The sequence below is a fragment of the Acomys russatus genome, chromosome 31 (genome assembly GCF_903995435.1).
Source record: "Acomys russatus chromosome 31, mAcoRus1.1, whole genome shotgun sequence".
Lineage (NCBI taxonomy): Eukaryota > Metazoa > Chordata > Mammalia > Rodentia > Muridae > Acomys > Acomys russatus.
The window spans coordinates 2,940,961-2,956,447 of NC_067167.1; positions in this window are offsets into that span (position 1 = coordinate 2,940,961).

Here is a 15,487-nt window from a genome sequence, read left to right on the forward strand (position 1 = left end):
GGGTGTGGGTCCCTAGGGCGGTTACTGGAAACCGTATGGGACCTTTGATAGTTGGGAGCTTGCATGTAGCTATTCTGGAAACTAGGGTGGAATTCCTGAGGCTAGTAGTAACAAGAACTGGGAGAAGCCTCAGGTCTTACATTTTATAATTTTACAATTTTACAGTTTCTCATACACAGTGCGCACACACACAAAAAAAAGATTATCACAACACTTCATGGGAAAAATGTGGTTCCACTTCATGAGGGAGAGTTTGGTAATATAGATGAAACTGTAGTTTTCTTTGCCGCTGTCCTGGAAACAAGCTTTGAAGGAACAGCAACTGAAATAGTCTGATGCTTGATCAAGCAGAATGTTGGAAGAAAAGATGTGTCTCAGCATCCTTCAGAGGGATTCTGTCAGGTCTGTCTCATTCTATTGGGGTTTGGCCCCCCCTTTTTTTCCCCTGCAAATATATAAGCTCTCACAAGTAACATACAGTTCTGAAACTGTACATTCATGAGATGTGCACAGTGCCATGTATCAGTTAAAGATGATTAAAAAAAATTTTTTTTGTATGAGTTGTATGAGCAGGTGAAATATCTGTCTTTCTTTAAGCCAGTCTGGATTGTATACCAAAATGTAATCCAGTCTCCATTCATGCCATACGAAGGGGTGGCATATAATAATTCTTGAAGATTTTGTAGCAAACGTTATTTAGTGGCTATGCATAGACATTTATGTCTCAGCCAGTCTTAGAGTTCCCATAAAGGGACCAAAATATACATTACCTATTAGGGTCTTAATTTGGCCAAGAGCTTCACAGGCGGGAGGCGGTGGAGGGAACTGGGGGATTGGGTGGGGAGGTCTCCCTCTGTCAAATCTGATTTTAATCAGTTTGGATGGAATCTCTAATCTCTCTTCTCCTGTATGAACATGCTCAAAGCTCCTTGCCCAGAGAAGTCTCTTCCCCATCACAACACATTTCCTGCCTTCTAGTCTGAGGTTGTGACATCCTTAATATAAACAGGCTGACTTAGTTTAGCAGTTTTTTCCATAATCCAATGTCTCTCAGATGATGTTGATTTTTGTTTATTAGCATTAAAACATTTAGAATTGATAAGGCATTATATATCTCTGGGGTCCCTTGTTTCCCCTTTTTGTTTATTAAGCATCTCTTTTAAAGTACAATTGGAACTCTCAACAATTGCTTGTCTTGTAGGATTGTGTGGTATACCTGTAATATGTTTTATATTATAATATGTAAAAAACTATTCATTTTACTAGAGAAATGTGCTGGAGCATTGTCAGTCTTAATTTGTACAGGTATTCCCATAATTATCATAACGTCTAACAAATGTGTGATTGCAAGATCAGCCTCTTCAGTACTTTAAGTAGTTGCCCATTGAAATCTTAATATATGTCTATAGTATGGTATACGTATTTCAGTTTACCAAACTCTGCAAAATGAAACATATGCATTTGCCAAATGTCATTTCTTTGGGTACTTTTAGAGTTACTTTCTGCAGGTAATGGGATCTGATTATACAAAGGACAGGTAGGGCACCGCGTTACAGTTTCCTTGGCTTGTTGCCAAGTGACAGGAAATTCTTTCTTTAAGCCTTTGCTGTTAACATGGTGTTTTTAAAAATGAAATTCTGAAGCCTCTAGCACATATTCTATCAAAAGCTGATCAATTTCATAATTACCTTGTACTAGAGGGCCTGATAGATCTGTTTGGGATCAGATATGTGGTATACAATGGATGATTTCTATTCCTGATTACTTGTAATTGACTAAACAATGAATGTATTCAGAATCATCCTGAACAAATCTAGCAGTCTCTATATGTTAAAAAAAAAAAAAAAAAAAAAAAAAAAAAAAAAAAAGCACTTTCTGAATTATTCAGAGTCAGTTTCTATGTTAAGAGATTATTGAAAATCTAACAATACCATGAGAATTATATATAACTCTGATTTTTAAAGCTGAATGATAAGGACACTCAACCACCTCGCTTATGTCTTCTCATTTATACCCGGCCTGTCCTTATTTGTATGTGTGGCTGTAAAATGCCGGGACTCTAGAAATTGGAGTTCCCAATGAGCCTTCTGCATAAACTGATGTTGCTTGCTTTTTGGACATTTGTTGTTAATCTCTCCCAAAAATTACTGCAAGCTCTTTGCCAATGTTCATTTTTTTTCCCCATAATGAGGCAATCTCCACATTAGTAAAAGATACTACAATTTCAGCTGGATCTATTCCAGCTAATTGATGATGTCTCTTTTTTTTTTTCCCTTTTAGAATTATCTATATAGGTTTTAAGTTTTTTAGTATATGTGCTAAAAATATCCATGATAAGATATAATCTTCCCACTGCGTAAGAATCTGGTGGAAGAATAAGTATGAGACAGGACAACTAAAATTCAGGCCATTTTTGGATCTATATAATTTGTATGGGAATTTTGTAGTTTCTTTCCTACCAGAGCCAATTATTTTTCAGCCTCAGGCAATAACCTTCTTAGACTATTTAATTCCTTATCACCTTTTAAAGTTTGAAATAAATTACTCAGCTCTTAAGTAGTCAGACAAATTGTAGGCCTTGGCCAGTTGATATCTCCCAATAATCTTTGATTTGTACCTTTTGTGGTTGAATTTCTTGTTAATTATCTTATATCCTAGATAATTAATAGAATCTCTTCTTTGTATTTTTTTTTTTCAGGAGCAATTTTTAATCCTCAATAAGGCAAAATTCTCCTTGCTTCATTAAATGATTTTTCTAAGTTATCTCTATTTGTATTGGCCAACAAAATATCATCTACATAATGGTAATTTATGAATTGAGGAAATTGTTTATAGATTATCTCTAATGGCTGTTGTACACAATGTTGTCATAAGGTAGGACTGTTTAGCATTCTTTGAGGCGGGACGTTCAACTGGTATCTTTTTGTTGGCATAGAGTGGTTAGATGTGGACACTGTGAAAGAAAATCTCCTTCACCCTGCTCTTCAGGGAGCCATAATTCAGGACTGTGACTCTGTGAGTGCAAAGGCAGCCTTCTGCTAGCCAGAACCTGCTGGGACGATCCTTTGCGTTGCTGAGGAAGCTGCCACACCTGAATGTGTGAACTAACTCCTGCTGAGATGAGACAAAGGAACTTAGGCAGAGAGCCTCTCCAGGCTCTGCTCTCTCCCCAGCCCCGCCCCCTGCCCCCCACCCTCCCACACCCGCCCCCTCCGAGGACTTGTAACACAAGTTTCTGTAACAGGAGAGCTTAGCAGCAGAATGCTTCCTTTGCAGCCTGCCCTGAGGGCAAGGTGGGGTGGAGTATGCAGGCAGGTGTCTGATGTCTATATAAACCTTGCATTGTGCTTTAATAAACAGAGGCCTTGATGGAGATCCTCGACCTGGCCTTCCTGTCTCCGTGTTCTCTGTCCTTCTCCCATCTGCACCCCTTCTTTCAGGTGAACCCTGGTTTGAAGTTGTCCCGCTGGACGGGACATTGCTCTTGTAAAGAAAATTTTAAAAAGCAATATTTTAAATCAATTACCATGATAGGCTATTCCTTGGCTAAGAAGGAAGGCAATTTTATTCCAGGCTGCAAGGAACCCATTAGTTAAATAATTTTATTAATTGCTCTCAGATTAGTCAACGTCCTCCATTTGTCAGATTTTTAAAAAAAAAAAATGACAAATATAGGTAGACTCTTCTATGTGTCAAGCCTCCAGCTGTTCCTGGATTAGTTGTTTTAGTGCCTATAATATTTCTTTTGTCACAGTCCAAATACGTTGGTCAGTCAACCACCTTAGTGGTTGTTTTACCAGCAGTTGCTGCCTCAACTAAAATTGAAGAGTCAGCCTTTATGGTATCCTGTTTGTGGATAGCCTGGACAGTCTGTAACTGTCGTAGATAATATTTAAACCTTAAAAAAAAAAAAGGAGCCGGGCGTGGTGGCGCTCGCCTTTAATCCCAGCACTCGGGAGGCAGAGGCAGGTGGATCACTGTGAGTTCGAGGCCAGCCTGGTCTACACAGTGAGTCCAGGACAGTCGAGAGTATACAGAGACACCCTGTCTCGAAAAACCAATTAAAAAAAAAAAAAAAAAGGAATGTTCTCTACTTTATAGTCTGTTCCTGAAGTTGGTAGGATGCTAATCTGTGTTTTCCACTGTTGTAATAGATCTCTTCCCCATAAGTTCATGGCTAGATCAGCCATGTATGGCCTTAACTTTCCTATTTGATCTTCTACCCCTATACATTTAAGCCACTTGATACTTTGTTTCTCCTGGGATAAAGTTCCATTCCTTGAAATTAAATGTCTATTTCTTGCAGAGACCATCCTGGGGCCAAGATTCTGGAGAGATCATCTATGCCTACCATTCCTTCGATTTCAGTATTATTTATAAATACCTTTAGTTTTTTCCCTCTAATTATCTACAAAAGTTTGCCAATATATTAATTCTGCAACCCAATTCTTGTGTTTTGTTTTGTTAGTTTTACCTCTATATGTTGCTCTGACCGTGATATCTGGGTTTTGAGTGTCTAAGTTCAGAGCATTGGTGTTTAATTGTTTTGTGGGAGAGTATTTTTTGCTGTCTGGATGGGGCCTGCTAGAGGACTCTGGAGGTGTTTTTGATAACGGGTTACCCCGTTTGTCTGCTTTGCTCTACAATCCTTAGTTCAATGATAGCTTTCGCCACACCTTCTGTACGTACTAAAAAGCATAGGATCTCTCTTGGACTCAGTTTAGGGTTTTTTTGTTTGTTTGTTTGTTTGTTTTTCGTTTTTTTGGTTTTTTGGTAATTTTTCTTTAAATAACATTGTTCACCAAAACTAAGACATTTGTGAATTTGTATTTTTTTTTTTTTCACAACCATTAATCATGGTTTCTCCTACTAAGGTTATCTCGGGTGAATGACATCTATCATTAACTGTAGGTGCTGATCATGCCCTTAACGGTATGATCTACCCTCTTTACATTCAGTGCTTTCATTTTCAAAAGCCAGAGATTCGATTAGTGTCTTTCTAACTGGTGGATCCGACACCTTTCTAAATGCAGCTGGAGTCAGTCTTTGTAAAAGTTCCGTGAGCGTCTCTTTTAGACCCCGTACTACCGGAGTAAATGGTTCGGGTCCTTACTGTGGTTCCTGGGCCTCGCCCCAGGCATCTAAGGCTGCTGTGTGACACAATGCCACAGGGTTCCTTGTTAAATAAGAGTTGTGTCTCCGTCTTACCGTATTGACTATTGCCTAGCAGCCGGTCTTTAGCAATATTGATCTCTTTGCCTATACTTCTCTCTAGTTCCTTCTCTCCAGCGTGAGAGGCATCGTAGCTGCGGCCCAGGGTCTGATGTTGCTTCTGCCACATCTTTCCGGTCTTAGGGACTTTTTTTTTTTTTTTTTTTTTTAATTGCCGTTGCCCAAGAAGTCATGATTTGCTTTATGAGTAGTGAATGCGCCCCCAAATTAGTGATGCTTTCCTGGAACTTTTTCAAGTCCAATGCTTCCACAGGATGCTGTTCATACTCGTGATAATTTTGTGGATGATTTCCTTTTGCTGTCTTTGATGTATACCAAGTGGACAGACTGGAGTTTGCTTTTTAACAACTTTTGGTTGGCTTTAAATTTTTTTTTTTTTTTTTTTTTATCTTCTGTCTGAGTAAATGTTTTCCTTATGTTTATTAATTTTAAGTCTCTCTTAAGGCCTTGCCCATAGTTCATACCTCTCTTACGCTTCCATTTTTCTATCCTAGCATTTTCCTTAATATGAGTTATAAACCTGTTTAAACTCTTCTCTATATTTCGCCCTTTCCTTTTTCAGTCTTTCAGATATTTTAGTATTCTCCTCATTCTGACTTACGAATTTTTGAAACTTTTCCTCTAAGATTTGTTTATATATTTCATCTTTCTCTGTTGTTCATGTCGATCCATAAAAATGTGTATCTTTTGTTCTAAGCTTTGTTTTCATATCTTAATTTTTCTTTATTTTGTAATTAAGATATTTCAGTATCGTTTTCATTTAGATCTATAAAATTCTGTATTTTTTTTTTGTTCCAATGTCCCCTCTAAGCTTCTAACTTTTTCCTTTTGTTGTTCATTTTGTTTTTTTAATTTTTAAAATTAATTTATTCAGATTACATCTCAATGGTTATCCCATCCCTTGTATCCTCCCATTCCTCCCTCCCATTTTCCCATTATTCCCCTCCCCTATGACTGTTCCTGAGGGGGATTACCTCCCCCTATATATGCTCATAGGGTATCAAGTCTCTTCTTGGTAGCCTGCTATCCTTCCTCTGAGTGCCACCAGGTCTCCTCCTCCAGGGGACATGGTCAAATGTGAGGCACCAGAGTACATGTGAAAGTCATACCCCACTTTCTCAACTGTGGAGAATGTCCTGTCCATTGGCTAGATCTGGGTAGGGGTTTGTAGTTTGCGGCCTGTATTGTCCTTGGCTGGTGCCATAGTTTGAGCGGGACCCCTGGGCCCAAATCTGCCTATCATAATGTTCTTCTTGTAGGTTTCTAGGACCCTCTGGATCCTTCTACTTTGCTATTCTCCCATGCTTCTCTCATCTAGAGTCCCAATAGGATGTCCTCTCTTCTTTCCCAGTTTCCTGGTAAGTGAAGGCTTTCGTGGGACATGCCCTTTGGCCTAGTTGTTGTTCATTTTGATGTATAAACCTCTCCAATTTTTTCCATTACCTCTTTAATTTTAATTATAATTTTTCTAAATATTTTCTTAAGGCCCTTTGTTCTAAAATAATGAGTTAAGGAAAATTATTATTAATACCAATATAATAGTTATTAACATGGCAATATTTATATTTTTTCTATATTTAAGCCATCTTAAATGGTATTATTTAAAGTCCAAAGCGTCTGATCAGTGTGTCCTTTATTTTATTTGCCCATTTTTCTTTAAAATTACCAATTTAAAAATATTTACATCTAACTATAACGTTTTATATTCACATTCTTTAACCTTCTTAGTAAAGAACAGGCAGCAATTTTACCTTTTGCGAGGCTTGTTGTCTCTGGCTTGGGAGCTATGGTTTTGTGTGGTGGGTGGGAGAGTGGATTGGCTAGGAGAGCTGCCATGAGAGGGGGTGGACCAGGTTGGTCTACCCTAGAAAAATATGTACATTCAGCCTGTCTTTTAATGCCTGGATATGAATTTTAAGGGCATGGATAATGTGCTACCCAGTTGGGCACCAAATGTGGAAGACCACAGATTACGTCTCCTGGTGAAAAGGCCTAAAACCTAGGCAGGCCCTTAGGCCATAAAAATAAAGATGCCAAGACTTTTTAATATTTTGAAGCTTAGGTCTTAGCTGGGTGAACACTCAACTAGCCCACTTAAGTTAACCTGACCACCTAGCCCTGTCCAGCCACATGGCTTGCTATACCTTCTAGGCCCACAGTCACATCTGCTTCCTCCCTGTCTCTTGGCAAAAAAAGAAAAGAAAACAAAACAAAAACCCCTTTGCTCCTTTTCCTCCCAGATTTCCTTCTCTCTCCCAGGAAGTACTGCCTCCCACTTCTCTCGCTGCCCAGTGTCAGCCTTTTTATTATCCAATCAGGGATGATTTGGGAGGCAAGATTTATGTAACGTCATTTTGTATAGGTGAAGATTTGTTCATAAAGCAGCAAGGATCTTCGAGGGCCAAGCAATTAACATTTGAATAGACAGTAAGGTTTAGATAAACTTAATGCCCCACCTAGTGGTAGGACGAGACACATCTTCTGTTGAGACTAGGCAAGGCCATACATAAAATAAACTATAGTAAGGGAGCTGAGGAGTTGGTGACACTCCTTTTACTTTCAATTTTGCTTGAACAGGGAAAATATCTGGCTAATATTACCAATTTTAGGGCTTGATTATCCAGCTATTTTTTTTAATATCTGTATTTAATTTTAATCTGTGTGAGTTGGTGTGAGGGTGTCATATCTTGGAGTTACAGCTGTGAGCTGCCATGTGGGTGCTGGGAATTGAACCCAGGTCCTTTGGAAGAGCAGGCAGTGCGCTTAACCACCGAGCCATCTCTCCAGCCCGATTATCCAGTTTTGATTCCTTCAAATACTCGTTATCTCATCATAATTAATATCCTCCTTATTTTCCTTGAGTATTTTGTAGACAGCCCAAATTAGTGGTCAAGTTACCCAAAACTGAACGGGGATCTTTTGCCCTAGTTTATGTTCCTTTTCTCTCAGACTCTGTCCCTATACTTCCTCATCTACCACCCTTCTTATGGAAACCAGGACTTATAGTCATGACCTACAAGAACTTAATACACGTGACCTCAATGCCTGTGCTTCTTTATTTCAAGAATGATACATGAGGCTGACCAGTTTCTGCCCCATCATTCCCACTGATCTGTGAGGAAGAAACTGAGGTCTTAAGACTCTTTTCTTGTTTTCTTGGAGTGTTCTCAACAAGCACTCAGAATCCTCACATGACTCCATTCCAAGATTGTGTTGCAACGATACACACCAATAAAATTATTTTTATTAAAAAAAATAACATATACAGGAAGAAAGCAAGTTTTACAATATGGAGTCGTGTGTGTGTGTTTGTCTTTACAGTGTTTGCATACCTGGTGCCCAAGGAAGCCAGAAGAGTGCATCGGAACTTCTGTACCTGGAATTATAAATGGTTCTGAGCCATCTGATGTGGATGCTAGGAAACACAATTGAGCACCCAACAGGAACAGTACTACTGACTTCACTTACAAGAACTCAGATATGTAATTATAATGTAGAAAAATGAAGATGCCACATTAATCCTCTTGTCTTCTATCACTTGCAGGTGAAGAAAATCTCCAGTATATTGTGGAATTGAATGGATATTTATCCCTTTGTGAAGGGACTCTGAATATTGTTTCTCATTGTCATTTATGGTTTTTTGTTTGTTTGTTTTGGCTTGGTTTGGGTTTTTTGAGACAGGGTTTCTCTGTGTAGCCTTGACTGTCCTGGACTCACTCTGTAGACCAGGCTGGCCTCGAACTCACAGCAATGTGCCTGCCTGCCTCTGCCTCCCAAGTGCTGGGATTAAAGGTGTGCACGACCACGCCTGGCTTTGTTTTCTTTTCCAAGATAGGATTTTTCTATGTCACTGAGCCCTAGCTTTCCTAGACTTACTGTGTAGGTCTTATTCTCTTTGGACTCACAGACACCCACCTGCTTCTGCCTTCCAAGAGCTGGGATTAAAGGCATGTGCGACCACACCAGGCTTCTCATTGTCATTTTAAACACAGTACTCTTGATGAGAGGGAAGACAACAAAGATTTACTTGAGAAGAGATGGGCCTAGATACAGCTGGCATTTACTACTTTGTGAGTTTTTCTTTCCTCTGCCTTGCTCCACCTTTCTTCTTTCTACCTTTCAGATCCCTTACACTAGATAGGAGAGACAAAAAGGGTAGAGCAGAAAGGGGGTGACCTTATTATTAGACTGCTTCCTGATGATTCAAGGTATCAAGTTCTCTGGGAGTTAGTTACACCTTTGCTGTCAGAATACTTAGTTTCTTATTCTCATGTCTTTGTGCGTGGCTAAGTAACAAACCATGACCAACAGCAACCAACCACTAACCAGCAACCCAAACCATGTCTCAGGGCCCTAGGTACTATATACCTTCTGAAAAGTCCCCAGAGTTCCGAACATCACACAATTACAGAAACTATCTGCCCCTGCCAAAATCGTGCCTCTCCTGAAGCATGAGGCAAATCACAGTCACCTGCTCTAAAGCAGTCCTATATCCCCACACCTGGGATTAAAACAAAAACATGGTCCCATAATATCTTCACTTTAAATATTTTTATTTAAATAGACATTTAATATCTTAAACAACTAGAATAACAAAATTCTCACTATACTTTTCCTTTTCTGTTTCAAGCCATTAATTATAGTGTGTGTAGCAAGAAATTAGAAACAAGAGACATTTTCATGGAAATAAGCACTTTTGGATCAGTGGCCGAGGTTTTCAGGAGAGCTTTCCTACTCAGTTCTGATCTTTATCAGTTTTGATGGTATCCACAACTTTTCATCTCCTTGGAATTGTCCCCATCACACAACATCTGGAATTGTCCCCAACACACAACATCTGGAATTGTCCCCAACACACAACATCTGGAATTGTCCCCAACACACAACATCTGGAATTGTCCCCAACACACAACAACACCTGTGGACTTCCATTCTTGTGTTGGCATATCCTTATAACGCGTAGTCTGATTTAATTCCAGTTTTTTGTGACTCAGTGCTTCTCAGCTGCTGTTGTCCCTTTCTCATTAACATTAAGGAAATTTAAAGTTAACAGACTACTATTTAGTCTGTCCCTGGGGGGTCTTTATTTTTGTTTTATAAGCATTTAAGATGTGCTTAGATTGCTCTACAATTGCTTATCCTGTAGGACTGTGTGGTATGCCTGTAATGTGTTTTATATTATAATAAGCAAATAATTCCTTCATTTTACTGGAGATAAATGAGGAGGCATTGCCAGTCTTCATTTGGACAGGTAGTAGCCATTTCCCCCCCATAAATGTGTAATTACAAAAATCTTCCTTTACATAACTCGTGGTTGATCACTGAAACCCAGAGTGTGTGTCATTGGAATTCTGTGCAAACTTTAGCTTTCCAAAGTTTGCAATATGAAATACATCCATCCACCAGACTTCGTTTCTTTTGGTGCCCCTTGTGTTACTTTCAGTGGGCAATGGAGTTTGGTTATACAAAGATCAAATAGGACATTTTCTTATAGCTTTCTTGGCTTGTTAGCAGGTGACAGAAACTTTTTTCTTTAAGCCTTTATTATTAACATGGTGTTTTCATAAAATTTTGAGGCTTCTACCACTTTTCCTATTAATAACTGGTCAATTTCTTCATTTCCTTGTACCAATGGACCTGACAACCTTTTATAAGACTGAATATGGAGCCGGGCGGTGGTGGCGCACGCCTTTAATCCCAGCACTCGGGAGGCAGAGGCAGGCGGATCGCTGTGAGTTCGAGGCCAGCCTGGTCTACAAAGTGAGTCCAGGACAGCCAGGGCTACAGAGAAACCCTGTCTCCAAAATCCAAAAAAAAAACAAAACAAAACAAAAAACAAAAGACTGAATATGGATGAGGCGTAATGGGTAGTTTCTATTTCAGATTGCCCATTGCAGCTGCATGAATAACAAGTTTAATTCTGAATTATCAGGAATAAATTCAATAGTTTCTATATGCAAAACAACTCTTTCTGCATATTGAGAGTCAATAATTATATTAAGAGATTCAGGAAAATCTCATGTCATAAGAATTGCATACAGCTCAGATTTTTGAACCAAAGCATATGGACTTCAAATTACTTTGTTCACTTTGTCTATTTTATAGCCTACCATTCCTAACTTATTTGCATTCATATAGAAAGTGTTTCTGGAATTGGCATTCCCTTTACAATACGTGAAAGATCCAATTAAAAAAAAAAACTTTTAGAATGTTTGTTGTTAATTTATCCCTAATAGCTGCTACAAACTCTTTGCCAATCTTATTGATTACCCATAATGACTTACTCTCAGTATTAGCATTACTGTGATTTCTGCTGGGTCTGTTCCTGACAAGTGATGTAGTCTTACTCTGCCTTTTATAATTAAATCAAAAAAATTTTAATGTAAGTTTTAAATTTTTTACTTTGTGTGCTAAGAAAATCCATTCAATAATACTATCTGTCATTTGCATAATGAGCCCAGTGGGACAATGAGATACCAATCAAGTTTGGTATCTATGTGGTCCACATATCCATCTCACAGTCTCTGTTCTACCAGAGCTAACTCTTCTCTCTCTCTGCTTCAGCTGTTAACCATCTTGGTTTAAGTCTAAATCTCCTTGTAACCCTTGAAACAAATGACTTAACCTTCAGTAGTTAATCTGATGGTGGCTGGTAGCCAATTAATATCTCCCATTAATATTTGAAAATCAAAAAGTTTGCAGCTGAACTCTACTGATCTGTATTTTTGTGGCTGAATTTTCTGTTGATTTATTTTATAACCCAAGTAGTTAATAGGATGTCCTCTCCGTAATTTATTTTTTCAGGAGCAATCTCTAACCCCCAGCATAGCAGAATTCTTTTGTGTTTCCTTAACGTTTTCTCTAAGGTATCTGCTCCAGAATCAGCCAAAAAATATCATCCATGTAATAATAAATAATGGATTGTGGATATTGCCTATGAATTATTTCTTGAGGTTGTTGCACAAAATATTGACACAGAGTTGGACTATTTAATGTTCTTTGTGGAAGAACTTTCCACTGAAACCCTTTTACTGGAACACTATTACTATAAGTAGGTATTGTGGAAGCAAACTTTTCCCTACCCTGCTCACGCAAGGGGATAGTAAAAAGCAATCTTTTATATCATTACTATCTTAGGCTATGCCTTAGCTAAATAAAGAAAGTAAAGGAATTCTAGGCTGTGATGGATCTATTGGCTGAATTATTCTATTCACTGCTCTTAAATCAGTTAACATTCTCCATTTTTGATAACATAGGGGAATTCAATGTGTTGGTGGACTCTTCTACATGTCCAGCCTCCAGTTGCTCTTGTACCAACTGCTGAAATGCCTATAATTTATTATTCATCAAGGGCCACCACTCTACCCATGCAGGTTTGTCAGTCAACCATTTAGATGGTAGTGTCCTTGGTACTTCAGTAATGTTCTCCCTCTTTTATACATTTGAAAACTCAATCCCTCGGATGTCCTGTGTTTGAGCACCTGGCATAGCCTGAGGTAATTTCACATACCATACATCAGCACCTTCCCCAGGAGAACCTACTAGCTCACCTCTAATTTCATCATGAGCTATCTCTGGGATTTCAGGAATATTAATCTGAGCACCCACTGTTGTAAAAGTTCCCTTCCCCCATATATTTATGGGTATTTCAGTCACATAAGGCTTTAGCTTTCTTTTTGACCTTCCAGTCCCAGTCCCACACAATTAACCCATCTTACACTTTATTTTATCTGAGATAACTTTTGAATTCCTAGAAACTGGATATGATAAACCTTTTTACATGGCCATTCTGAATTCCACGATTTTTGTGAAATGACAGTGATCATTTTTTGATAGTAATCAAATGATAATGGATCAGCTCCTGAATCCATCAAACCTTGTATTTCAATACCATTTATTTGTAATTTTAATTTTGTCCTCTGATTATTTACAACTGTTTTTCAGAACTTCCAAACCCTCCTGTTCTACTGGAGCAGCTTTGCTTTTGATGCAGGGAAACAGTAGCAGATGAGCAATCCAATCACCTGTGTTCATTTGCATATCTCTTTCTCTCTCTCTCTCTCTCACACACACACACACACACACACACATATTATAATTTTAATTTCTCCTTTGACATCTTCACCTATAATTCCTGGATGTACAACGAATCCTTGGGAAGTCAGCCAACCCTTCCTAAGATCTTCCCTACTATCCAATTGGGCAAAGGATCATACATTCTAGCAGACATTTTATGACAGTTTTTGGGGAGAGAGTAAGATGTTTATCTATGGCCAAGTCTAGAGAGGTATTGCCTACAGTATCTTGCATTAGATCTGTCATACTTATTTAAGGTTTTTCTGCCTGCTTGTTAGTTTCTTGATGACAAGAAACAAATGGCTTGTGCTTTTTGCTGTAGGGCCTTTAGCCAAGCTCCCAAAGCTGTTTCCTAATGGTAAGATCTTGTCTTGGATATCTCTTTTGGATTTACACTCAGTGGTCCAATGGCAACCCTTGAAACATCACCTTCATACTTTTGGAATAATTCCTTCTGGTATATATTCAGAAAAAAACATTTCCCTTAGAGATATTTTGTTTTCTTTCTTTTTTTGCTGTGTGTGTAAAGTACTGCATTTCTTGCAGTTAACGCACTGGGCATTTTGAGATCTGAGACCTTTAGTGCCTTGGTCTTAGTTTCTTTGCAAATGACCATATTTCATGCAGTTGAAGCACTGGGCATTTTGATATTGGAGATCTCTAGCTATAGCTTAATGTATTATATTAGCATGGTGCACATTAGAACCAATATCGGCCATATTTCTTCTCCACACACCCAAGTGCATTGCCCATGCCTTTAACGGTACTTTCTTTGCATTTAGTATTTGTATTTTCATATGCTGAGGTTTCTAACAACAGCTGTCTGGCATCAAGGTCTGACGTAGCTCTCTTTACAGCTGAGACTAATCTTTGTCAGATTTCAGTGGCGGCTTCTCCAGATCCTTGTATAACCTTTGTAAATGGCGGGGGTCTTACCCGGTGCTTCTCAAAATTGTTCCTAACTCTTCAAGCCACTAGCAACACTGCTCTATAGTAATGTCAAATTGATTCTCTTCTTGTATTTCAGAGTACTAGCAGTTAGTCTTTTTTTTTTTTTTTTTTTTTTTTTTGTTTGGTTTTTTTCGAGACAGGGTTTCTCTGTGTAGCCCTGGCTGTCCTGGACTCACTCTGTAGACCAGGCTGGCCTCGAACTCACAGCGATCCGCCTGCCTCTGCCTCCCGAGTGCTGGGATTAAAGGTGTGCGCCACCACTCCCGGCTCAGCAGTTAGTCTTTTACTACATTTATTCCTCTCACTGTATTTTGCTGTTCAATATTCGCAGGCCCTTGCTTTCACCACATTAACCATTGTAATTACAGACTGGCCTCTACTACAGCTATCACCAATCCCTTCCAGGCTTGGGGAATAATTCTATTTTGAGAAGACCAGTTATTCACCATTTGTTTCACGTAAGGCGAGTACATCCGAGTACATCCATATGAAAACATGGCCTCCTTAAAATGCCTTAGATCTATCATTTTTATAGGACGCCATCCTTTCTTGTTATAATTTTGTTCCACCCTGTTAGCGGGCATGCTGTACAACTACTGGAAAAACTGACAGCGATCTCCAAACCCTGGCCACCCCTCCTTCCACTCTGATGGCACAGTTGTTTCAAGATTAACCCCTTTCTCTTGAAATGGGTTGTTTCAAGAGACCCTCTTCCCATCCCATTCAGATTTTCTCTCACCTGACCAGCCTCTGGTGCAGTTTCTTTTGCTCTTTCCTCCTGTGAGAAAGTTCTGCGCACGCTCTCTCTCTCTTTCTCTCTCCCCTGCCCCCCCCCCCCACAGGGTTTCTCTGTGTAGCCTTGGCTGTCTTGGACTCACTTTGTAGACCAGGCTGGCCCGTTCTCTTGCACAGTGATCAGACCTTAGTCTCTTTGTCCTCCCTCTTCCAGTATTTCTTGCTTTCCAAGAGCTTTGCCCTCCACCACATTTTTTCCAGTTGCCCTGCCAATTCTGTAACCCTTTCAGAAAAGAGCTGAGTTAACCGTTTTTCTACCATGTCTGCCATTTTTCCTCCGGTCCCTCCACTCCATTTCCAGCCACAATTTTTCCAACTGCTCAGTCATTCTCTAATTTTTTTTTTCTTTTTTCTTTTTTGAAACAGAATATAGAAAATCCCCTCTGGGAGCAAACCAGGAAATATCCCAGAGGTGTAAACACAATAAATGTTT